The sequence below is a fragment of the Mus caroli genome, chromosome 6 (assembly GCF_900094665.2).
Source record: "Mus caroli chromosome 6, CAROLI_EIJ_v1.1, whole genome shotgun sequence".
Taxonomy (NCBI): Eukaryota; Metazoa; Chordata; class Mammalia; order Rodentia; family Muridae; genus Mus; species Mus caroli.
In genome coordinates this window covers 51,013,676-51,040,379 of record NC_034575.1, presented here as the reverse complement: position 1 = coordinate 51,040,379, position 26,704 = coordinate 51,013,676, and the positions used below count along the sequence as shown (strand labels likewise).

Here is a 26,704-nt window from a genome sequence, read left to right as displayed (position 1 = left end):
CCCTGCGCTCCCGCTACCCCGGCGCTGATCCAGCCGGATGAGGCCTGTGGTCCTACTCAGGCCGGTTTCTGCTTCCCTAACTAATGCAGTCTCAGGTCTCGCGCAATTGGATTGGAGCAGAAGCTGTGTTCCACTCACCAGCAGTCCCAAAATCCTGCGTCGGAGGTCGTGGGTAGCTGGCGGGTGTCAGGCAACCCTGCGCTCCCGCTACCCCAGCGCTGATCCCGAAATGACATGTTGTTGGAGAGATTTCCTAACAGAGCTGTGAGATGTCACAGCCTGGCCACTGAGGGAATAGACCGATGAGGTGGGACAAGGAGAGCAAGGGGAAACCTTCCCTGTTACTGCAGTCAAACAGGCCAGAGAAAGGAGTGGCTTAGAGTTGAGAAGAGTTGGTGGGATAAGAAGTCTTCATCTACCTGTGTTTTGATGGTGGAATAGACAGAAAGTAAGAATGAAAGGGGAAATCCTGAGAGCAGGTGAACTGGTGCTGCCCCTCCCCCACTGCTGCACTCTGGAGAACAGGCTCTATACCTCACCTGGGCCCTAGAGTAGGGCTGGTCCTTGTGGAGGGGGCATAGGTGAGCCAGCCCCAGTTGGAAGATGGAAGGTGAGCTGGTCCTGCCATTTATCTGCCATGAGGTGGTGTGAGTATGAGAGCTATGCCCTTCCCCCTGGATACCTATGGTAGTAAGAAGTGCTGGCCCCAAGGAGACAAGAGTGGGAGATAGCCCTGCTCCCTCACTCCCTAAAGCACTTGGGAGAGCATTTGAGCAGCACAGTGGGGCTGGCCCAGATGATGAAGGAATGGATGAACGAGCCCCAAGGATTCAAGAGCAGGAGAGCTGTCCCAACCACTCACAAGTTATAGCACTTGGCAGTATGGGCCCTGCACATTGACTGGGCAGTACAGGTGAGCTGGCTCTGGAGGCATGAATGCAGTGAACTGGCCTCAAGGGTCTGAAAGCAGGAAAGCTGACTCTGCTTCCTGCAGATGGCAGCATTGGGTAGCCTTGCCAGAGCAGTGCTGGAAAGCTTGCCCAGGTAGTGCAGATAAGGGAGACCTGGTGTGCTGACCAGCTCAGCTACCACCCAGGCCCAGATCTGGGGCTCTTTGGGCTCAGGCCCAAAAATCTATATTATCTGCAAATGGTTGGGACACATGAAAGGATCAGACCTGCTGATCAAAAGCTGCAGGATCTCCATGACACAGGGCAAAAACAAGGGTGGGAGTGGGGGAGTCCTGGTGAAGATTCAATATTGATGGTATCACAGAAGCCAGAGAGACCTTGAAACAGACTCATTGCAATGGACATTTGCAAGTGAAGATGTGAGGACAGAGAGGTATACTGCAGGACTCATTAGGACATACTACAGCTTCTACATTGAGATGTTTTTCTATGCTTTGGGGTCTCTTGTATTTTGTTTTGTTTTGTTTTGGGTTTCTTGTTTGTATGTGTGTGTTATTTTTATTTTGGGGGGCAGATAGCAAAAGGCAGAAATGAATTGATGGGGAGATGAGCAGGACTGGGGTATATGATGTGAAACTCACAGAATTAAAAAAAAAAAAAAAAGAATGAAACGGGAGCCAAAACTGATTCTAGCACATTTGGTGTAAGCAACTTGAAATGTGGGGTTGTCATTTTGATATGAAGGAGATTGGAGTAGAGGGTGATGTGGGCTTGTTTAAGCCTCTGCTGTGGATGTGTCACACTTGAGATACCTAAGGGATTTCTAATTGCATTTGCCAGGAAGCCATCCATCAGAGACTCAGTGTAACATAGCGCTATCAGAGCGAGGATGCTGTGATGTGGTGCTCTTGTACCGGGGCAAGGTCACCTGGGAAGACTCACCTGGGTCAGAAGTCACAGAGATATGAGAAATGTTGTGATCCTTACAGGAGGTTGGGAAGAGGTGACCAGGAAACTGGGGGAGGGGCGGAGTCCAGGAGCTGGAATATGTACTTCCCAAGAAGACAGCGATCTCGTGGCTGCAGATGGCGCCACTGACCTGGAGAAAGGCAGCAAGCACCCTCGGACCTGGGATGAAAAGCAGAACAGGTCAGATGAGGAAGTATGGAAAGAGGAGGAAAGGCAGAAGCCACTTTTGTAAAAGGACATGCAGACAAATGAGAATAACTTTTTTTTTAAGAAAGAAATAAAAATGTTGTGTGCTAATGGGAATAATCCACTAGAGAGGCAACACTCATATGTATGAGGTGAGAGGCAACAGGAAACCGTTGGAAAACACAGCAGAGATGGTTCGACAGGACCCAGAGAGGGCAGGCTCGGCACAGGGGTCCTTGGCACTCCTATGTCTTCCTTGGGAAAAGGACAGAGGTGGCACAGAGCCTTCTGCAGGGTTTGTTGGAAGGCTCACTCCAGGAAGGAAAGCTGAGACCTTCCGGCTTTAGATTTCTGGACTTGGAATTAAAGTGAGTTTGATGAACTTAAACACAGAAGCCAGACAGGGTCGTCACTAAGAGCAGCTGGAGGAAATTCTTGGCCTCCAAATTATGCAGCTGTCCATCAAGGGCTCAATTCAGGCAGCAGCAGGGCCTCAGCTGTGTTTGTTATTTCAGCGGCTCAGAGAGAAACCACAGGAAAATGAATGAGAGGAGATTCCCAGCTGCTAGGAGCCGGAAGTGAGGGAGGGGCTCAGGATGGCCTCTCCACTAATCACACTCTCCCACTATTCTTAGGCTGCTGGCCTACTTTTAAGCCCAGGGTATAAGGGTTTTTTTTTGTTTGGTTTGGTTTTTTTTTCTCTTCTAATTTTCTTTTTTCTTCTGTTTTTAATTTTTTGGCAGTCTTCTGGCTGCCAACTCTCGGTCTGATTTGCAGGCTAACAGGGTGGTAGCTGAGACTATATTTGACCCCTAAGGAACTTTCCCTGGTTTTCTGGATCAGCCTCCAATTGGTCCAGAGACTTGTACTCTTGGCCAAGCCTTTGCTAGGCAGCGGGACTCAGATGAACTTCTGGGCATATTTGCGGGCAGCGTGGGCATCCTTTGGGGCATCAAAGGGAGATCAGTCACAGCAGAGACGTGAAGGGGTGCTAGCCACATTCTTTACTTATGGAACTTCATGAACTTCACTTGAGTTGGTCCGGGAAGTAGAAGATCACAGGAGGCGTTGCTAAGACACTTTAAGTAGTTTAGGCTTTATAGGACTGCAGGGAACCACGGAGAGTTTAAGATGTTAGTTACAGGCCTAACAAACAGAAATGTCTCAAGTGATCTCTGCCTCTGCCTGAGCCAGAGACAGGCAGAGCGTCATGGAGTGGGACAGACATCAGAGTAAACACTCTAAGCAGGAAGCACTCCCAGCTCTGCAGTTGAACACAACAGTCCCATAAACCCACATTCTCTCTGTTCTCATGCAGACCCCTTACTCCCTCAAGTGTGTGGGCCAGCACAGTGCAACTTCCAGTGCTCTGCTCCATCTCTCCCCTCCTCCAGACAGGGCAATGGGCTTTTCTTTCTGTGTTCTGAGCCAGAAATCACAGTTCTAGTCTACCGGCTACTGAGAAGAAGCAGAAACTGGTATGGAGCATGCTGTTTCTGATTTTTCTTCTTCTGATGCTTCGGTTGGTGACAGGTTGTACAATTCAATGGTGGCGAGTGTGAATTATGCAACTACATTTGCCTTGACTTGAATTCCGACTTTAACATTTATCAAGTATTTCCTTCTCCTTCCTCAATTTCCCAATTCCTAAAATGGGGCTATTATAGCAGCAACCTGTCATGGTTGCCAACTACTTCGAATAGGGTTTGGCCATATTAAGACATATGATGTCACAGCTATTGGAGATTGGTGACTAAAAATGTGGGCATGGCAAGGCAGAAAAACAATGCTTTTTTTTTTTTTAATTGACAAGATGAAGTCGCTATAAATTTACTAAGAGTTCTTTCCCAACTGGGATGCAAAATAGGCAGCGATGGGGCCATGTGCTGCTTTAATATAGCGACTGTGAACAGTGATCTAAGACCAGAGCTGTAGGTCAGCGCATACAATGCATTGTAGCTCATGTTGTGACATGAACAAAGTGTTGTGAGGAACAGACAGAGCTCCCCCTTTGCTTTTTGGAGGGGGGGGGAAGGGGAGGAAGGATGATAACTGTTGGGTTCCCTTTAGGCACCTGTTACTCGGCTATTAGGGTCACAGCCCAATCTTTTGCATTTTATTCTCTGTAGATCAACCCAAGGGCAGCAACTGTCCTTTCTGGGGTTAGGAGGCTCTGTGACTGAAGACTACAAACTAACCCACTCAATTACCCAATGGAGCAAGCCAGAGAATTTGAAAAAGAATGATATGAAATATTAACAAAATCTTGCTTTATACATGAAATTAATGTGATTCTCCCAAGTATATAAATCCAGCAGGAATCATATAATTTCAAAGCTGTCACACAGACGGAGCTACAAATGGTATTTATGTCTATGCCGTAAGGCAGCATGGGGTCAGCTCTAGGCAGAACTTCTTGCTATTGTTTGTCGAGATTGACTTTGAATTGTTCAAGGTTTAAATGGCCAGATTTTCAAGAATACATTTTTTGCACATAGAATAATGGTTTTGTGTCATTTCAGTCCTAAAATAATGGATAGGTGAGAGGCTCAGGGAAGGTAATATCACTGGCCCAGGTACAAGCTTTTAGCATGTGAGCAAAAGCCAAAGCCAAATTGTAGTACCAGGGCTTTCTAAGAGCATCCTATAGTAGGATTTTCCAACCTGGGGATATGGACATTTGAGATAGAGTCTTGGCTGTTGCAGCTACTGTGAGCACTGGTGAATAGATAGAAACATGTCTTTTTCTCTGCCCATTAGATTCTGGAGCAACCCTCCCTGCTTCCTGATAGGACTAAGAGATGCAAACATCTGGGAAACTTGTCTCCTGAGAACTCAGTGCCTCTTGTTTAGTGTCAAGGGTACTCACCATTTTGCCTGCTTTGTGAGTGAGGGGCATGAGATAAGCTGATGACCTGTAGGGAACTTGAGTTTCTGTGATGTCAGGGATTCAGAACAATTTTAATTTTGAGCAAGATTTTTAAGCTTCCCTTTATCACTGTTTAGTTAGATAAGAAAGTACCCCAAAACTTAATAGCTCAAAGCAGCTACCACTCTGTGATTCAGTGGATGTGAAATTGGGCAGGCAGTGCAGGGATAATTTATTTTTTTCTGTGATGTTCAGGGCATCTTCTGTGGTATGAGATTTGGGTGACTTCTGTTTTGGGACTGGAACCCTCTACTGCACCCACACTTCTACACCTGCTGCCTGACTGTGAAGACTAGGAGTTATGCCCCCTTTTCCTGTGGGTTGAGTTCCTTCTGGGTACATAGCCCTCATCTAGACAAACACAGGATAGCACATGAAAGTGTTCCAACAGGCAGCCTTTTATGTAGCCTTGGAAGCCACATTCTGACACTCTCTTGCTTGAATGCATCACAGATCCACCCAGATTCAAGCAGAAAGAACACAGGTTTCAATTTTTGAGGCAAAGAATGCCAAGGAATTTTGCCTAGAAGTTAGTGTTTCTGTACATTGAAGATGGTCTCAGCCATCACCACAATCAGGATCAGGACATTTCTAGCATCACACTCAGGATCAAGACATTTTTAGCACCTCAAAAGGAAATTCCTCAAGCCTGCTTTCACCATTTCCTTTCAACATTTTTCTTGCCCCCGTTCTAGTCAAACAATGATTGACTTTCTATCCGTTTAGATTTCTTTGTTGTGGAATTTATTTTATCATTAATGAAGTGACCTTTCACCCATCCTTTGTGTAATGTTTTCAAGTCTTCATTTTATATCAGTATTTCGTTCTTTTGCTTGGCTAATTACGACCCCTTTGAATGGCTGTATCATTATTACATTATCTAGTCAACAGTTCACCCACACTTTTTGCTTTAGATTCTTTTGAATTAAGCTGTTGTTATCATTTTTAATAATGTGTGTGTGTGTGTGTGTGTGAGAGAGAGAGAGAGAGAGAGAGAGCACAAGAGAGAGAATGTTTGAATTTGTCTTGAATGTATCAAGAAATGGGATTGATGAGTCACATGGTAACTGTGTTTAAAGTTTGAAAAGCTACAAGACTGAATTCTAAGGTAGCTGTGGCAGTTTATATTCTTCTTAGTAGGGTTTTAACACTTTGGTATTCCACACCCTCTCCTGCACTTGGAATGGTTATTCTTGTTAACTTTATATATTCTAACTGATGTGGCATTGTCTCATATTATTGTTTTGATTTGTATTTCCCTAATGACTAACAGTGTTGAACATATTGTGCTAGGGTGGCTCAGTAAGCCCCACTTACATCATTCAACTTCTTTTCTGATGCAAAGTACTAAAGTTTTTCACATTCCTCCAAAAAAAAAAAATCAGTAAGGTCAGGTCTGTCATAGCAAAAACTTACTTTATAATTAATGTCAACTTCTGCATTAATTATTTTTCTATTGATGTAATAAAACACATACCCAAGCCACTTATAAAAGAAAGTGTTTCTTTGAAATTAAGGTTTCAGATAGTTAGTCCATGATGGCGGTATAAAGGCATGGCAGCAGGAACAGATGAGAGATCACATTTTGATCTAAGAGCAAGAGGCAGAGAGAGAACACTGGGAATAGTGGAAGTCATTTGAAGCCTCAGAATCCACCCACAATGACACAGCTCCTCCAATAAGGCCACACCTTCTCATCCTCCACAAATAGTTCCATCAACTATGGCTGTATTATTCAAGCATCTGAGTCTATGCAAGCTGTTTTCAGGCAGCCCACCACACTGAGTAAGACTTTACAGTGTGTTTGTACCGAGCTTCTTTTATTCTGCATCTTCTGATAGATGCCCAGGATTGTTTCATAACAGTGCAGCATTTAATGTTCTCATACCAACCAGGATATAGAATAGAAAAGTAGTATTTACCCTTCCAAGTACAGTGAAGAGTTTTAAAAAGATTGGCAATTGCTAATGGAACTATAAACAGGCACAGCCACTTTACAAATTATTCTGAAGTGCCTTAAGTCTTAAATAGAGTTACCAGAGACTCAGCAGCCCCACTCCTGCATATTCTTTGGTGGCATGGAGATTGAAATCCTTATCCATATTTAATTCCACTGTCTTTTTGCCAATGATTTTAAAGGTTCTAATATTCTAGTAGTCTATTATTAATATTTGATTTGTAAATACTTTCTTTAAAAAATGTATTATTTGGGTATTGTGTGCGTGTTTTGACTGCATGGATGTCTGCACTACATCCACACAGTGCCAAAGGAGATCAGAAGAGTGCATCGGATCCCTCAAATGAAGTTACAGATGGCTGTGAGCTACCCTGAAGATGGTGGTAGTCAAACTTGGGTTTTCTGGAAGAGTAGCTAGTGATTTTTACCACTGAGCAACCCTTCTAGCTCCTCATTAATTGTGTGTGTGTGTTTAACTTTTCATTGTTCTTTGTGAACTTCACATCATAGATCCCAACTTCACTTATCCCCCTCTTCCTTCACACCCACCTTCTAGCCTTGCAACTCTGTCCCCCCCCACAACAGAGAAAAAGTGGAATCTGTTGTGTATCCTACTGTATCCCACAGTATACCCTTTGTCCACGTTTCTTTGCTCGCAAATGTTCATTCCAATGACTTCTTGGTCAGGTTCGAGGATTTTGCCTTTTGTTACTCTATCTATACTGGAACTTCACTGGGACTCCTCTCAGATATGCTGTTGTTGCCCTGTGTCATGGAGATCCTGTTTTGGAAATGTAGGACAGGCCACTTCATGTACTACAGCAGTTTGCCGATGAAACTGATGTTGGAGTGGGCCACTTCAAAGCCCTAGGCCTAAAATGTATCAGAGTTGGTCAGCACCTAGCTCTTCCACTCTCATGCCTTTGGGGTTGGGTTACCAGGAACCCCCGAAGCCAAGGCCAGCTCTACCCTACTGCCCAGGAGAGGTGCAGGCCCAGTACCAAGAGTATTGCAGTTGCTAAGGGACATGGCCAGTTCTTCCACTTTCATGACTTCATGGGCAGCTCACCTACCTGCCCTAAATGACAAGGGACAAGGGAGAGGAGGATGACATATTTTCCTCATCCAGACCACTGTCCAGAAGACAAGAGGCAGAGACAGCTCTTCTGCACTTATCCTTTTGGGGCTGGCTCACCCACAACCACCATAACCAGCATAAGCTCTACCCTGCTGTCCAGGTGAGGTACAGCGCCTGCACGCTTGAGTGATGTAACAGGTGAGGGGCAGGGATAGCTCTCCTGCTCTGATGACCTTGAGGACAGCTCTCCTGTCTGCTTTGTAGGTGGCAAGGGGTGGTGTGGAAGAGTATCTCTTTCTTGCCCATGTTATCAGAAGACAATTGTGTGTGTGTGTGTGTGTGTGTATGTGTGTGGCTCTACCATGCTCATGCACTTGGGGCTATCTCCCCTACTCCTCTTTTACTGGGGTCAGTTCTACTGTGCTGCCTAGGTGAGGTGCCTGCTCTCCCAAGTGCTGCAGCTGGTGAGGTGCAGGACTAGTTCTTCTGTTTTCTTGACCCCAGGGCCAGGGCTCCCACCTGCTGCAGGTGATGATGGGTAAGGAGGATATCTCTTTCTCATCCACACCATCACATGGGAGGATAAGTGGTAGGGCTGGCTCTTCCACAACCATATCCTCAGGGCAGGGTCATCCACAACTCTGGCAATAGCTGCTCACCCAAGTACTGAAGCTGGCTAGGGGTGGGGTCAGAGTTCACTTGCTCTCATGCCTCCAGGGCCGGCCCTCCCATGATGCCCAGGTAAGGGGTGAGGACAGTTCTGCACAGTCTTCAGGCACCAACACGCCCTAGGTGGCAGCCCAGACCAGGGATGCCATCTGGCCTTTGGTGGTAACAAACCCCTGCTGCTGTAGTCATGACTACTCATATCAGGCCATTCCTCACTATGTTTGAGTCTCCAGTTCTGCCCCTCTTTACTGTGCCCACATCCTTCTGCTTCTCTTTCTCTTCCATTTCTCCACCATTTACTTGCTCCTCTTAGAGGTGATCAGGGTCTCTAAGTATCTAGCATCATCTCAGGAGTGGTCTCAGGAGTGCTATGCCTCACCCATGCATTACAGAACTGGGAAGTGGTCATCTTAGGCAGGGTCTGCATCCCAAAGCCTGAATAGTGCTTGGCTAGTGGCCATCTCAGGCTAGTTCCCTGTCTGGGCCTCATGTCACCAGTCTGGTGGTTGTCTCAGGCTTGCTCCTCATTTGGCTTGCTGGAATGGCCCCTTGCGAGGATCAGACTCACTCTCACCTGAGACCATAGTCCCAGGTGCGGTTCAGTTTCTGAACAGAAAGAAGGGTCCAACTCAAGGGACACAATGCCTGGGGCAGCTCCTTTCCTGAAGGAAACGTGCAGCCACTTCTCAGCTGCAGTTGCATTCAGACACCTCTGGCCTCTGACAGTTAGCGTGCTTGTTCAAAGGCCCTGTGGGCTGTGTGGAGATGAATGTTATGCCCCTAAACATCTAATCCTTGTCAGATTTGGGAAAGGGCCAAAGAGGTTACAGGCTGGGGCTTAGATTGGGGATTTTTTTCTCATGCAATTACCTGTGGTGGAATCTGTAAGTGTGTATCCCATTTCCAGGCTAAACAAAACATGTTAACTGTGTGGCCTAGAATACCAGATGAAACTGGATGTAAAAGTAAGAAAAGGTTTGGGAGAAAATAGTTATGGCTTCTTTTATGTTGACTGAAATTGTCAAGTATGTGACCAGAGCCATTGAGAAATTCAGGGCTAACCTACAAAGGAGGGTACAGAGTCCAATGCCAATGGACATTTCTTTTTTATTTTATTTTATTTTATTATTAGGTATTTTCCTCATTTACATTTCCAATGCTATCCCAAAAGTCCCCCATACCCTCCCCCCCACTCCCCTACCCACCCACTCCCACTTTTTGGCCCTGGCGTTCCCCTGTCCTGGGGCATATAAAGTTTGCAGGACCAANATCCCTTCAGCTCCTTGGGTACTTTCTCTAGCTCCTCCATTGGGACCATTGATCCCAATGGACATTTCTAACAGGGCAGATGCAGAATCATCATCCTCTGTCGTCTGTGCTCCTTACTGACCTCAGCGTTTCCCAACTTGATAATCAATGCCATCCAGTTTTGGCTCCTCTGGTTAATGAAGACCCTGCCTCTTGATGGGCTATCACTTAAGTTCACCCAGGAGCAGCTACTTTCCATTCTCCCCAGCATTTGAAGGCAACATTAAGTTTCAGACCCGCTGAGACATTTCAGGATACATGCTGATATATTTGGCTAAAACCACTCTGGTGAGAGCAGGATAAGCCTGTTAATTCATTTTGGGGATGTGTCTTAGGGTGTGGACTTGTGTTAGACTGACATTGGAAGTGGACAGACACAGTCCAAGAAGGGTAGGAGGAATAAAGCAACTGAAATAAAACAAAATGAAAGTTAAAATTAAAAGTCCTCTGTGCATTTTCTTTTGGTGAGGTAATAGCATTCAGCTTTTCTTGCGCGCACCCGACTGGCCAGCAAGAATGACGCTGCAACAGGATCCTTCCGCACACGTTTATTGGGAGAGCTTGATTGCAGAGGCAAAGTGACCCCAATCCCAGAACTGGTGCTGCTTATATAGGCCTAGGAGAGGCGTGTCTCACACCCGAACTGGTTGTGCTTGGGTTATGCTTACCACCTCATTTGCATGCCTACATCTGATTGGTTAACTTCTCTCTCATCTGATTGGTTAACTTCTCTCTCATCTGATTGGTTAACTTCTCTCTCATCTGATTGGTTAACTTCTCTCTCATCTGATTGGTTAACTTCTCTTTCATCTGATTGGTTAATTTTGGTTAATTCTCAAAACCTCATCTTGGCAAAAAACTTTACTGCCTATGTATGCGTGGTGGCCAGCAGAAGCCAGCACCACCCTGCAATGGCACATGTGGCTTCCCACAAGCTTTGAGGAGCACAGTCAGAGGACTGCTAATGACGTTACTGTCCTCCTCATATGGGTACTTCGGTGCAGGTCAGAAAGCCTTAAAATTGTAAACTTTAAACATAAAGCACAAATTTCTGAGAGCATTAAAACATGTATAGAACTAGGTGCTTTCAACATCATGTACTTAGGGATATTTTTACCATCCATTTAATTACTAGGACCAAGTATTTGAGGCAGAGTTACTTTATAAAGAAAAAGGGTTGTTTTTGCTTATTGTTCTGGAGATGCAAGGTTGAGGGGTTAAATCTGTGATGCTCTTCTTGCTGGCAGACCTCCCAGGTAACAGAGAGTGTTATAGGCTCTTACAAAGCAAACTGCAGGGAGTGTGTGAATATTCTATTCCCCTTTCTTTTCCAAAGCCACTAGAATTTAATCACAAGGACACCACCCTGGTGACTTTATTTAATCCTGACCTTTCCCCACAGGTTCCAACTCTAAATACTGTCATCCAATCACATTTCCTTTCTTTTAACCCTTCGAAGGGACATTAAATTTTAATGCTGGAAATGTTGGAGATACATTTTCCAGCATTTGCACTACAACAATGCACGCCTCTCCAGCCAGATAGGATACAAAATCTAGACCTCTGCCTACCTGTGTCAATCCTTTACAGCACCACTGCTGGCTCCTGTGAGCTACACATTGTGGCAGAGAGAGCATATGACCACCAGATGGCGGTGTTGATACAGAAAAACCTGCATCAGATCTCAAAAGAACTAGGCACTTAGGAGTTTGAAGGGCAGAAAACTGGGCACCCAAGCTAGTCCTCCAATTCTAGGTGAATATCTCCTTTCTAAATCTCCCCTGACAATTTAACCCCATGTAGCTTCTCTTTGTTGTTTTTTGGGTTCTTCTTTTTCCTACCCTTTGTGTCCCTGGTTTTGCCCCCTAATACTAATTAGGAGAGAAACAAGGATAGAAAGAAGAGGAGAGGAATTAGGGAAAAAAAAAATCCCTGAATCTAATTTCTTTCCTTTTGTTTCTTCTTTGATCACAGCTACTAACAAACCGCAACCAGCCTCCCTAAACATCAAACAGCCACCCTTCACCTCTTGGGGCCCTGCCATTTATGAACCCTCTGCAAAGTTTCCAGAATTGCAAATGTCACACAATTGCAGAAACTGTTCGCAGCTGGCAAAACCATGTCAGCTGCTGCGAACAGTCTGAAGCAACCCTACATCCCCACACCTGGGATTAAAATGAAAACACATTCTTATAATATTTCTGTGTTTAAAAAAATCTACCAAAATTCCAAAATTGTCATTATAACCTTGCCTCAGATCTAGGAGATGGACTTTTCTCTGACAATATTTCCATTCTGAAGTCAGAGTCCAGAACACCACAAAACATAATTTAAGAAGGTGGATTAAGATTAAGTTCCAACACGTTTCATTTGGCATTTTCTCGGAATTGTTCACTGTTGAGCAGCAGTAGGTCCCTAAGTTTCTTATACACAAATTATATGGTCACCGTGAATACTGACTTGCCAGATGGTGACAGATGTTCCGAGTGCAGATCTTGACAAAGGGAAGTGTCATCCCTTCAGCACAGGCCTTCCTGGGCAGAACTCTAGATTCTGTGAGTGTCTGCCAAATAAACCATAGTAAAATTCATTTTAAAGCAATTCTTTTGTATAATATGATGTTGCCATTTCTTCAAGATAGAATCAAAATTGCAGACTGAGATGGACATGTTTATTAATCTTCATGTAAAGAATTAGCTCCTGGATGTAGGCTATGGCTCTGGAGGACAGGGAGCCTCTTTAACTTTTGTCAGAACTGACAGACATTTTTGATGCTGTTGTTAGTGCAAAAACACAGCTCTCACTTCAAAGGCAATAAGAGGGAGTTTATTTCTGGAGCCAAACGAATGACCACGGCTTGAAAATGTGAAGCCGGATTATTCCGCGTTCTATGTTCCCCCATAGAAGCAGTTTTCTGAAGTTGTATAGTAGCAGGATGAAGAAAGTCCTAAATCAAGCATTTACAAGTTACATTGATGAAAAGGAACATCAGGGAAGTGGGTTACAGCTAGGCAGATTGGCCTCAGATGCTATCTGATGGGATTCTTAGTCCTTTGATGAGCAGATAACAGGATTTTTATTTTATTTATTTTTAAATTTTTAAACAATTTTTATTAGATGTTTTCTTCATTTGCATTTCAAATGCTATCCCGAAAGTCCCATATACCCTCCCCCAGCACTGCTCCCCAACCCACCAACTCCCGCTTCCTGGCCCTGGCATTCCCCTGAATGGCATATAATCTTTGCAAGACCAAGGGCCTCTCCTCCCAATGATGGCCAACTAGGTCATCTTCTGCTACATTTGCAGCTAGAGACAGGAGCTTGGGGGGTACTGGTTAGTTCCTATTGTTGCTAACAGGATTTTTATTAAGTCAATACATTCCAAAGGTTTTAATCTATCAGAAGTTAGGTCAGTCAAAGAAGTAGGCAAGCAATTACTTTTTAGGGAGCTAAAGATAGCACAAGAGAAATTGCCATCAGACTCTAGGCCTGCTACATTCTAAACTCTCCGCAGCCAGTGAAGTTTTAATTAGCCTTCTTCAACACTGCTTCTTTTTAGGAATTCTCCTTCACACGAAGCAGACCAATTGTCATAATATATTGTATAAAATCAAAAGTCTGGTTAGGATCAGTTTAGAAATTGCTTGAAACTCTGTCCTAATCCCAAGTCAAAATTCATTTATTAATTGTTTTAGATGAAACTTAAGCCAGCAACTCAAATAGAATTCTGGAAGCAAGCCCACATTTTCTTTTTTTTTTTTTTTGATTTTTAATATTTTTATTACATATTTTCCTCAATTACATTTCCAATGCTATCCTAAAAGTCCCCCATAGCGCCCCCCACTTCCCTACCCACCCACTCCCATTCTTTTGGCTCTGGCATTCCCCTATACTGGGGCATACAAAGTTTGCAAGTCCAATGAAGCCCACATTTTCTAATGTTATAATCCAAAGTATACTTATTAGATATACACCAAGGAATGACAGAAAGAAAAAAATAATCAAAGTCTTTGTTTTCTGCAATTAAAATATTATGTCTCTGTAAGAGCAGAAAGGTTTGTATGTACAGTGATAACTCTGTAGCTTATAACTTATAGTAAGTCTCAACTCTGAGCTGAGGTGTTTAAGATAGTATTGTTGGTGCTGTATCGCACATGGTGTGTGCAGTTCAAAGTGAAGGATACACCATGATGCAACATGGGAAAACACTACTAGAAATATCCAGGATTCATTATGGTTTTGATTTTGAATTAGTATTTGGTTGATGTGCAACAGACAAAAGTATTTTTGATCCTACATTCAGTTATGCAACCCATATGAGGCCATGGATCACAGTTTAAGAATTTGCTGTCCGTCTGATTATGAACACAAACCCAAGGGAGTGCAGATGAGGGAAGCTGGTGGGTAGTAACCACCTAGATTATGAAACACAGGGAGAAGTTGATTGAAATGGTGAAGAGGGAGCGAAGAGGTTTTGGAAAGCTATGATGCTTTAAGGAGTGAGTACCAAGATCCAGATCATTTGGTCCCAGTCAATGTCCTCTCAGCTACCAAGGGAGGAGCTAAGGCCTTACATGTGCCTTACTGGCATGTGCTTCCTGTTCACTTCCAGTCTATGGTGAGGTTGAGGGAGGCCTAGCTGCCTCAGTACTGAGGTAGGTTCTGGAAAGTTTTCCACTAATGGCAGGTACATTGCTCATGTGTGTGGACTCAACTTTTATACTTGGTGGTGCTGAGGCAAGGCATTTGGCATCCAGCTTCTGGAATGGGAAGTCAGAGAAAGTCTGGGCTCGTTCCTGTTAGTGAGCAAGTACTGACGTTCTGCAACAAGAGGGAGGCCCTGCGTGTGGAAATGCTCTCTGAAACCAGACTTTAGTTTGCCAAGAAAGTTTGTCATTTAAAAGCACCTTAAAGAGATGTGGGGCCCTTGAGTACTGGTGGGGGGTCTTTAACCAGAGAGAGTAGCTTTCCATCTTGCATGCTTGTGAGTGGACTACTGGTAGTGGCCTGAAAGTCTGCATTAAGGATGCCTCTGCATTAATGGAACAGTCCTGTGTGAAATCTTGTGACAAATGAGAGACGATGATGGAGTAAGGATCTGCATCTTCCAATTCCCTGGCAGAACTTTAGGACAGGTTATGTGCCTACCCTGACCCTGTGGGTATGAGCTTCTTCCCTGAGAAGATTCAACGTCAGAGTGTTGGAGAATACAGAGGTGCCTATGGTACTTGGGCAACAGCATCTGAACAACTGTAATTGGAGAAGGAAGGAAAGATTTCCCAAGTTGTACCTAGTTAGGTACCTGAAAAATCAAAGCTCTAAGGACATGACCTGGAATCCAGTGCATTATGGTTTTTTTTTTGTTTTGTTTTGTTTTGTTTTGTTTTTTTTGGATAAGTTTGGATGCATAATGATGCATCAGGATTCTGAATCAAGCTATGATGAGGACCAAGGAAGCCAAAGAGAAGAAGACAGGAAGATGTGAATAGTATGTACCTGCTGATGCCTGTCCTGAACATTGTTTCTTTGGTTTCCTTCCTCTGGGGTCCAACTTCGAGGGTCTGAGGAGGTTGTGCTGAAGTCAAGCATCTAGGAAACAGAGATATGGATGTCCCTAACTCAACTCTAAAATGCACATTGCTAAAGTTAGATGAATGTAAAAAATCTATGGTATCATTTTATAAACTCCAAGCTTGAACTCTTCTCACACAAGTTCACCCAACTTTATTGGCTGTAATGATCTGACCTAGAATGGGCAAGCCTGCCATCATGTTCTGCAACAGTTCCTAGCTCTTTGCATCATGAGCTTCCTCATCATGCTGACTTACTTCATCAAGGCTGCAAGGAAAACCCCCAACTTTGGGGAGGGGGTGCTGGGGCTCTCACCTACTTAAGTAAAGTACATTCCTGATAACTTCCCTCTCAATGGACTCTAAACCAAAGATGTAGAGCCTCAGTCATACATGGAAATCACCTTTACCTTCCTTAATCTTAAGCTCACTATTAAGCAAGTCACAGGATGGCTATGATGAAATGGGATGAGATTATGCAGGGTGTGTCCATCAGGGGCATGGGTTCATCTTAGAAATATACCTATTCCAGGATTGTTCTGTTCCTGAGTGGCTTTGCTGTGTAGCACAGGCTGGTCTGGAGTTCAAGGGCTTCTGTTTCAGGTTTGTGAGATGTGGGATGGAAGGTGTAAGGTGCCACCATATGAGGTTATGTTGGTTTGAAAGGAAATGGCCCACATAGGCTCAGAGGAAGTAGTGCTATTAGGAAGTGTGGCCTTGTTGGAGTAGGTGTGGCCTTGTTGGAAGAACCGTGTCACTAGGGGTGGGCTTTGAGGCTTCAGTGGCTCATTCTTCCTTCCTGCTGCCTGAGAATCCAGATGTAGAACTATCGGCCGCTCTCCAACACCATCATGCCAGCAATGATGATGATGAACTAAACTTCTGAACACTAAGCCAGCCCCAGTGAAATGTCTATTTTTATTTTAATAAGAGTTGGTGTGTCCATAGTATTTCTTCGTTGCAACAGAAACTCAACCAAGACAAAAGTACAAGATTTCTTATTCTAGTAATACAGAAACAGCAGGGTCCATACTAGAGACTGGCCACTAGACTTCTACCTTTTCATAATTTCTCAAGAAAGTCAGTATTAACATCCTTCTCTGGTGTTAGCACCATCATCTCAGCCTGACTGTCCCTGGCTATAGTTCCCTGTGCTTTTCTTTTATGCCTCTGTGAGCTGACCAGGCTAAGTGGAGTGGAGTATTGAGAAGAGCAGTAAGAACTTTTGACTTCTTTCTTTTTCTTTTGTTTTAAGATTTATTTTATTCTAAGTCTTTGTGTGTGTGTGTGTGTGTGTGTGTGTGTATGTATGTATGTATGTATGTATGTATGTATGTGGCTGTGTGCATATGAGTGCAAGCATCCGCAGAGGCCAGAGACTTTGGATACTCTGGAATTGGAGTCACAGGTAGTTGTCATCTGCCTGATGTAAGTGCTGAGAACCTGTCTTAGGATTTCCAGTGCTGTGCATGCTCAATACCATGACTAAAAGCACCTTGGGGTAAAAAAAAGGGGGTTTATTTTAGTTTGCAACTCTCAAGTCACTCTCCATTACTGAGTGAACCCGGGGCAGGAACCTGGAGCCAGGAACTGAGGCAGAGGCTGTAGAGGAACACGGCTTACTGACTTGCTCTCCACGCCTTATTCATCGTCCTTTTCCCATAACACTCGGAACTACCAGGCCAGGGGTGGAATACTCGCATCAGTGGACCCTCTCACATCAGACAAACAAACAAAAAAACAAACAAACAAACCCTGCAGACATGCTGAGAGGCCAGTGTGATGGAGTCATTTCCCAACTGAGGTTAATCTTCACCCCACTCCATCATCTTTTGTAATCTATTTCTCAGCCTGTCCTGATGCTTGCTGCTATTTAATACCATCTTAATTTAGGGCATGGTAACACTTGTGAGGTGGGTGTACTCACCACAGGCATGGGAGCTCCAGAATTCACCAAGTGGGTGTGGCCTATCACTAGAAAACCATGCTGTGGCTTGGCTGGGGCAAAGACAGTCAAACTAGGCATTTTTAATTTATGTATGCCTATTTTCTCAAAACTATTATGGGTAATAGGTAACACTTCCAAAAAAGTCATCTCTGATGGGATGTGTTAAGAATGCTTGTTTATTTATTAGGGAAGCCAAGATGGTTATCACGGGATATTGCAGGTGTGGGCATTTTCTGGAGATGAGAGTGGATGTGGCTTCACTGGTTGCCCGCTAATGAAGCTCTGAATACTCCATCATTTTTGTTGTCTATCAGATGATGAGCCTGTGGGCTGTGCTGGTTTGGAGCCATTGTACACATTGTTTGAGAGATTTTGCATGGAGACTCATCTTTAGTCTTCTTGGGGTACCTAGGAGGTACCTGTTCACATAGCAAGTGTGTGTTGGAGCTGTTGAGAAAATGCTGAAGTGGCTGTGTCCTTTTCCAAGTCCATTACCAATCTGGGAGTCTCCCTTTGCACTCCCAGAACTTGCTTGTTTCCTGCATTTTGATTATAGCTATTTTGCTAGTAGTGGTAGCTCATGGTGGAATTCACTTATGTTTTCTCACTGATCATAACACTAAGCATTTTTTTTCATGGATTTATTTGCTCTCCCTAGAGTTTCCCTCATGTACTGTCTATTTAAGTCTTTTGCCCATAACTTTGAAATTGGATTATTTGTCTTATCACTGAGTTACTGGCTTCTTTCCCTTTCCAGATACAACCTCCTGCCCCCTACGCACAGATACACACACACAGACACCCCCCTCAAGAGCCCCCCCAGACACAAACACACACGCACCCCTCCCCCACACAGACACCTCCACACACAGACACACACACAGACACAAATAGACACATCCCCACCCACCCCCACCCCTACAGAGACACCCACCCACCCCCACACAGACACCCCCACACAACCACACACACCCACACACCCACAGCCTCCCCCCCACATTTGTTTGTTTTAAGATTGATTTTATTCTAAATTAGGTGTGGGTGTCCATATGAATGCAGTTGTCCACAGAATTACAGGCAGTTGTCATCTGCCCAGCATGGGTAGAGATAGAGTGCAGACAAACCTCTCCTTCCTAGTCCTCCTAGATCCACCCCCTAACCTCACACTCTTCTAATAATTCACTGAGTTCAGTGTGTTCTGCCAATATATGCATGATGATGGGGCCAACCACCATAGCATAGTTGACTTACCAGGGCCCACAGCCTTAAAAATTTCTAACTTGCCTTCTCTCAGAGACATCTACCCATCTACTGTCCATAACTCCTCAACTAGGGGTTGAGCCCCTTTCTACTTCATGCTGGAATGCTGACAGGCTTGGTTATGTGGAGGCAACCATAGCTGCTATCAGTCCTTGAGTACAGGCTTTACATGTTGAGAAACCACTGCCCTGATCCTGAGTTAGAAACACAACATAGTGGAGGGTGTGGGTGTTACTCCTTGTTGGATGGATTTCTGGGAGTTCCAGCTGACTATATGCACCAGTATTGAGAGGTTTGTTTAAAATAAATATGTGCTTCTCCTAGAAGCATTGCAGGTATGGCCACTGTGTTACATGTTTATCAGTAGGTGGCAGAGAGGAGAGAGGATATGTTTATGCTTAGTATTCTGACCTGTGAACATCTGATTGATTAGTAGCCTAAGATCACAACCAGTTCAGCGCCATGCATGCCAAGTCAGGCTCCCAAGGTGGAGATTGAGCTAGAGACTAGAAGAACTCCAGCCCTATGAGGAAGTGAATCAGAGACAGAGGACCCTTACATGGGGCCACTTGGGTAGGCCTGGAAGAGGACTGAGCCTGAGAGGACTGCCACCAGACTGGTACCATGAGGTCATGGACAGGAAGCTAGTTTGAGATGACCACCAGTCCACCACCATGCAGACCGGGGTAGGAGGACAGCAAACCATGCCTTAGATGATCCCTGCCCAGTGAACATATGCACAAGTGGGGCATAGCACTACCGAGACCACTCTTAAGGCAATCCCAGACTCTCAGACCCTGGGCATCACTAAAAAGAACAAGTAAGTGGTGGAGAAATGGAAATGGAAAGAAAGAGAAACAGAAGCATGTGGACAATATGAGGTGGGGGGGTGCAGAATTGGAGAGTTAAGGATAGTAAGAAACAGCTGATGTGAACAGCTGGTAATCTCAACTCAGACTTTGGAGAAGTCCTGGCCTGTGCTGTCACTAGGGGCCATGTCTGGGTCCATGGCTCTGCAGCAGCAGGGGTCTGTTACCACCAAAGGCCAGGTAAACATCCTTGTTTTGGGTTGCCACTGGGGACATGTTGATTTCTGAGGGCTGTGCAGAACTGGCCCCACCCCTCACCTGGGCATCATGGGACAGCTAGCCCTGGGGTTGTGAGAGCAGGAGAGCTGCCCCTGCCCCTAGTCAGCTGGAGTACTTGGGAGAATACTGTACTTCATTTGGGCAGCATAGTAGAGCTGACTCTGGTGCCAGGTGTGGGTGTGGGTGGTAGTGGGTGTGTGCTAGTCTATGGTATGAGTATGGGAAAGCTGGCCCTGACACTTGTCTGCCATTTTGTGACATAGGTTAGGGAGAGATGAACCCCCTCATCCCTTGCCACTATGGCAGGCATAAAAACTGACCCCCAGATCATCAGAGCAGGAGAGCTGTCCCTAACCCTCACCTGCTACAGCACTTGTGAAAGTGGTCCCTACACCTCACTTGGGCAGCAGGGTAGATCTGCCCCTGGTTTCAGGGGTTGCTAGAGCCAACCCTGAGGGCACAAGAGTGGAAGAGCTTGATGTTGTCCAGCTGTGATATCTCTTAGGCCTAGATCCAGGGCTTTGAATTGGTCCAGCCCAATATCTACCCCATCAATGAACTGTTGTAGTACATGAAGCAGTCAGTCCTAATATCAAAAACTACAGGATCCTCATGACAGGGCAATAACAGGATATTCAAGTCCCAATGAAGTTACAATATTGATAGAACAGCAAAACCCAGAGGCCTCATACGAGACCAAGGAGTCATTGTAATAAATATTTGCAAGCAAAGAAGGATAGACAAAAGGGTATACTGTGGGACACACTACAACACACTACAGCTTCCATGTTTTTTTTTTTTTCCTCTGTTTGAGGGGGGAGGTTGCAAGGGTGAAGGGTGGGTACGAGGAGAGATACGCAGGATTGGGGTGGATGATGTGAAATTCACAACAGCCAATAAAAAGTTCAAAAAATGTGTGTGTGTGTATGTGTGTGTGTGTGTGTGTGTGTGTGTGTGTGTGTGTGAGAGAGAGAGAGAGAGAGAGAGAGAGAGAGAGAGAGAGAGAGATAAAGAGGACTATTTAGGAGAAGTAAGAGAACTAAAGTAAGGAGAGAACAAGGGACGGTAACTGTGGCAATGAAGTCAAATATCCAGTGTTTTGTTCATATGTAGATTTAATATTTTATCTTCTCATCTATCTATCTATCTCTATCATCTATCATCTACCTATCCAGTCAGGTGTGGTTGCTCACATTTGTAATCCCAGGACTCAGGATTTCAGTGGGAGGATCAAGAGCTTAAGGCTGGCTTGGATGACTTAGGGAATCGGAGGCCAATTTGACTAACAGTGAATGTGATGCCAGTGTGGCTTTCATGAGGGTTCGTGGTGGTTTGAATGAGAATGGCCCTCATAGGCTCGCATATTAAATACTAACACAAGGTTTATGTTTATACCTTAATGCCCTTTACATGACCCTGGCATACTTTATTTAATAAATGTCTTAACATTCAGGTAAAAATAATTTCATGTTTTTTTCAGGCATCTGTAAACTATTAGTAAGATAATGTTGAAATATTTTTAAGGTAAATATGACATATTCAGTTATCAAAAATTTGCCAATCTCTATTTTAGTTGATTACAACAGACTCTATTCTTTCTTAGTAATTATGGGTTGCTACTGAAAGTGGGTTAGCCCTCTTGAAAGAGGTTTGATCAAAGAATGAAATTAAATAAAATGTACTATTGTTGGACCTTGTTGGGAACTTTCTTTTTATACAAGCACTAATTAAAGGCTATTTGTACTTTTACATGTAATGTGTGCGTGGAAACACTTTTTCTATGATTCAAAAATGTAAGATTCCCACACCATACTTCTCTTTCTGAAATGACAGGATCTGAGACTCCCCTCCACCCTGGTATTTTGTAAAGATCCCAGTCCATGAAACAAATTCTAAAGAACTGTCCTTTTCTCCTGATTAACTGTGGAGCCAACAGAGAATGTTAACACGTTCACAGTGGCTAAAATCGCAGGACCCAGAGGCTCCCATGCTGCCACAGCTTTCTGGTACTTGTTAAGTGCTTTCTGCACACCAGGCTCCTTTTTATCAAGTTGTTTTAATTGTAACTCTAGTCCCACAATTGAGGTACAATTTCTTTCATTCCACATCAGCAGAAGCAGCTGAATCAACTCTCCAGGGCACATGAGCTGCAGAGTGTGTGGATTTTCCATTATACAACACTGTTTTCTGATGACCAAGACTGCTACTCAAGTAGTTTTGGGGCTTTTTAAATGGGCATTCAGTGGCAAAGAACGTGTACAGGTAGACCAGGTGTGATGATTGAATGCCCAGCCTCATTCTTTATTTTGGTTGTATACTTAAATTGTGGATAGCACATTTCTCCAGGGCACACAGAACGTGCACATATACAAAACACTCTCTTGAAAGTGCTAGACCATAGCCTCTACCAGTCTTGAGATATGGTCATGCTGTACAGACAAAAATAAACTTTGGAGCTGGAACTGTGATAATAGTGTCTTGAGGCCAAACATGTGAAAACACTCAAAAATTAACCATGGAAAATAATGATTTTGCTATTATTTTTCATCCTTATTGTTTTAAATTGATGCTTAACTCCAATTCAAGTGTGTGTGTTCACATGTGTCTGTGCATGTGCTATGTATATGCATGCATGTGGACAGTGAAGGACACCTTGGGTACTTACTCCTCAGGCACATCACTATTTTCTTTCTTTGGCTTGGTGTCTCGATAGCCTGGAGCTCACCAATTAGGCTAAGTTGGCTGGTTCCCTAGCAAACCCCAGTTCTGGTTCTCTGGCCTCAATTTCCCTCTCATCTGTATCATTTCTAGGGAACCCCATGTCTATTGTGGAGACAAACCAAGCCTGGAGATCAATCCTGTTCCTGTGCCCTATTTCAGCCCAGGTTTCTATATCTGATGTTCAGAGTAGGGTGTGACTCATGACCTAGCGCAGCTTCTTACCCAAGTATAGTATATTTAAGTCAGTTTATCAAAAGTACTGTCAGGGAGTTAGATATCTAAATGTATCTGAAAAAGGGACCAGACAATTGTATTGAGGCCATGTCCCCATGGCTTTGCTCATCTATTAAGTAGTAATCTAACCCTGTGATGATCTCAATTAATTGGATGTTTTCCCCAGTTCCCTTTAATCTGAGCTAAGCACCATGAGCCCATGAGCAATTTTAAATGTAGTACAGGAAAGGGCTCTGGTTTTCATCCTTTGAGTCTTGTAGTTCACAGCCAAGGCAGAAATCTGTACTTAGAGTGGGGCAAAGTCTTATAGCCAGAGTGATCTGGGGACAAGCTTGAATATCATTAGGTAGAATCTTGAATAGTTCACTCTCTCTTTGAGTCATAAGTTATCAGAACTTATTAGGGTCCCTGGGAGAGAGAGAGAGAGAGAGAGAGAGAGAGAGAGAGAGAGAGAGAGAGAGAGAGAGAGAGAGAGAGAATGATAATTTTATGAAGAGTCAGTAAGTCATGAAAGGTGTTTGGCATGTCCTAGTAGGAAAGGATGCCGGTGTAATGTCTTTCATTTCAGGCAAAGGAGGCAACGCTGGCTTTTGAATCCCTATGGTTGTTCCTGGTGACTTATTACTCTCTTGATTTAGAGGCAATTTTGTCAAGTTCTAATACTGTCAAGCCTCTTCCATGTCCCTGATGGGATGACAAAGGCCAGTTATGGAAGATGATTTGAGCTAATCAGCTGGAGCAAGTCGCTAAACTGAAGCGTTTTCTAATTTATTCCCAGTACATCTTTACCAGTTTTTGACAAATGAGATGAGTTTGAATAATTAGACTCTCCAGAATATCCTATTTTCTCTGGTAGGTTTAGTCAAGTCTTCTCCTGAGCCTTTCAATGACAAAGGAGAAAAGAATAAAAGCCTGGAAGGAGAGAACCCCATTTTCCCTGAGTCAGAGAAATATGAAGAATTATTTTCTTCATCTTATTAATTTTGCATTTTAAAAAGTTCCTTAATATTCATACATGTATCTGTTGTGTTGGTATCAGATCCACCTTGGCCCCATGCAATTTCTAACCTGTCCCCTCCGAACTTCATGTGTGTCTTTCCTTACTCATATGTATATTCTTTCTCTCCATTGAGTTGATTTAGTACAGCCTCTTTGTGCATAGGCACAGAAGCACTGAGTGGAGTATGGGTAGCCTCTTAGGGCCTGTATTCCCAAGGGTAATGACTCTCCCAGGAGCCACAAGTTTCCAATAGTTTCTCAGATAGAGATGGGACTTCGTGGACCTCTCCCCAGATCCCTGTTGGGATCTCGGCTGGATTGATCTTGTGTTGGTCTCATGAATGCAGTCCCATCTTTGTGGGTTCTCTTGTGCAATACTGCTTTGCTGCAGATATCTATTCTCTATGGTGCTTATAATCTTTCTGACTCTTCTTCCATGATTATGTCTGAGTCTTGTGTGTGTGTGTGTGTGTGTGTGTGTGTTATGTAGCTGCCCCATTCATTGCTGAGCATTCTACAGTCTCTTATCCTTGAATGTTGCCTGATTGTACATCTCTGTGTTAATTGCCATTTACAGCAAAAGAAGCTTCCTCGATGAAGCTGAGAAATGCACTGATCCATGGGTATAGTGATAAGAACTCGCCAGGTGTGGTAGCATAACCTTTAATCCCAGCATGTGAGGGACAGAATCAGGAAGATCTCTATGATTCAAGGCCAGAATGTTTTACATAGTGAGTTCTAGGCCAGAGCTACACAGTGAGCCTTGTCTCACAAAATATAAGAACTTAGGGATCAGTTCATTACTATGTCCATTTTGCAGAATAATGATAATTCTAGTTTTTTCCTAAGGGCCTATGACCTAGGAAAATGACCAGCTGGTCATAAGGTTTTGGTTCAGCTAATGGTACCAGGCCTAGGTTCCATCTCACAGAATTGACTTTAAATAAAATCAGAAAGCGATTGGTTACTCTCATAACATTCATGACACTATTACCCTAGTGAGCATATCTTGCCAGTCCTGCCTTCACTGTGGTTTGAATCTGGTAAGACTGGTGTCTTTTCCCCCCACTAGTGTGTTGGCACCATTATTATCAGTGGACAAATTTTCTGAAGTAATAAACCAGAAAATTAAGTTAAATGATGCAATACCTCCGAAGAACAAGTACATTGATACAAAGAAGTAAAAGAAGAAGTGGGCTTCTCAGGGTTCTTCCAAGGTTGAACATATTTGATAACGAGCCCATGTACAACTGAAAGCAAACACCGAGGTATTTTTGTTGTAGAGCCATGGTATACCTCTGATAGCAGGTGCTTTGTGGAAAATGCCTAATGTAAACATTGTCCCAGAGGATCTCAGAATATTTTGCCTCATTAATTTTCCTTAGTATGAAAGGGTTTAACTCTTTCCTTAGCTTAGATTCTTCCCGACTATGACACTATATGTTCAGTTTGTTAGATTCCCCCAAATTTATTTATTTATTTATTTATTTATTTATTTATTTATTTATTTATCTATCTATTCGAGACAGGGTTTCTCTGTATAGTCCTGGCTGTCCTGGAACTCACTTTGTAGACCAGGCTGGCCTTGAACTCAAAATCCACTTGCCTCTGCCTCCTTAGTGCTGGGAGTAAAGGCGTGCGCCACCACGCCTGGCTTCCCCCAAATTTATTGTGATCCTATTATGTGCTAGGTATTAAATATACAATAGTGACCAAGACAGCCACAGCCTTACCCTTATAGATCTTACAATCCATAAGGTGAAAATACAAGAGCTTGAAGAAATGAATAAAGAAAAGAGCATATTTTGTGTTGTATGTGCAAAGGAAATTAAATTGTGAGAGAGTAAAAGTCTTCACATGCAATTTGAGGTGGAGAATTAATAGTAATTAAGGAGGTGGCCATAGAGATGGAGATGGGAGATAAAGGATGCTTCCTCATAAAGAATAATACACATAAAGTCCCCAAAGAGGCAGAGAGCTTGGCTTGTCGGGGGAGAGGGAGGAAGCTGGTCTGGCTATAATATAGTAAGTGGAGTGTGAGAAGTAGGGTCAAACTCCTACAAGGTAGAAATCACACAAGAGTTAGAGAGCAGGACCTGTGGAGACCTGGAGGCTGTGAGTATTAGCTTGGATTAATTCTGAGAACCATTGGGAAACATTGGAATGTTTTAAGAGGGAACAGTTTACTCAGGTTTATGTTTGGAGCTGTTTCTGGCTTTATTTAGAGAGGAGGTTAGAGGGAGACACAAGTGGAAGCAAGAGATAAAAGGCTATTGAACTAGAACCTCCCTAAGACAGCAAGGCTTGCGACCAGAGTAGCAAGAGAGGGAAGGACCTTAAAGCACAGCACCAAGTGAGTAATGTAGCTGCTATAGCTATGAAGACAGCAGAAAGCTCTACAGTGTCTGCTGAAGATGACATGTACAGCAATGAAACAGCTGCACTCCTGAGAATATATCCAAGGCACACACCTGCACATGTTCACCAATAGATGGGCCAGGAACTGTTTACAGCAGTCTATTTAATAGTAACTCTGCCTTACTTAGGGTTGCCATTGCTGTGATAAACACCATGACCAAAAGCAACTTGGGGAAGAAAGGGTTTGTTTATTTCAGCTTAGAATTCTCAGATCACACTCCATCACTGAAGCAAGTCAGGACAGGAACTCAAACAGGATAGAAACCTGGAGTCAGAGCCATGGAGAAATACTACATACTGGTTTAGTCCTCAGAGAAACTCAGTTAGGTTTCTAAGAGGATCCAGGATCATCTGCCTACCCACAGTGACCTGGGCCTCCTACATTAATCATTAATTAGAAAAATGCTTACATCTGGATCTTTGTGGGGGGCACATAATGCTTATTTCTTTTTTTTTATT

The 26,704-nt window shown here is 43.8% G+C and overlaps 1 protein-coding gene and 1 non-coding gene across 2 annotated transcripts in view; both read left to right on the top strand.

The window, feature by feature from the left end:
* Positions 1 to 26,704, top strand: part of Pde1c (phosphodiesterase 1C) — a 535,503-nt gene that overhangs the window by 30,880 nt on the left and 477,919 nt on the right. The window lies entirely within an intron of this gene.
* LOC115031404 lies at positions 19,099 to 19,230 on the top strand. The gene has a single exon (XR_003837044.1). It is a non-coding gene; the product is annotated as a small nucleolar RNA SNORA17 (small nucleolar RNA).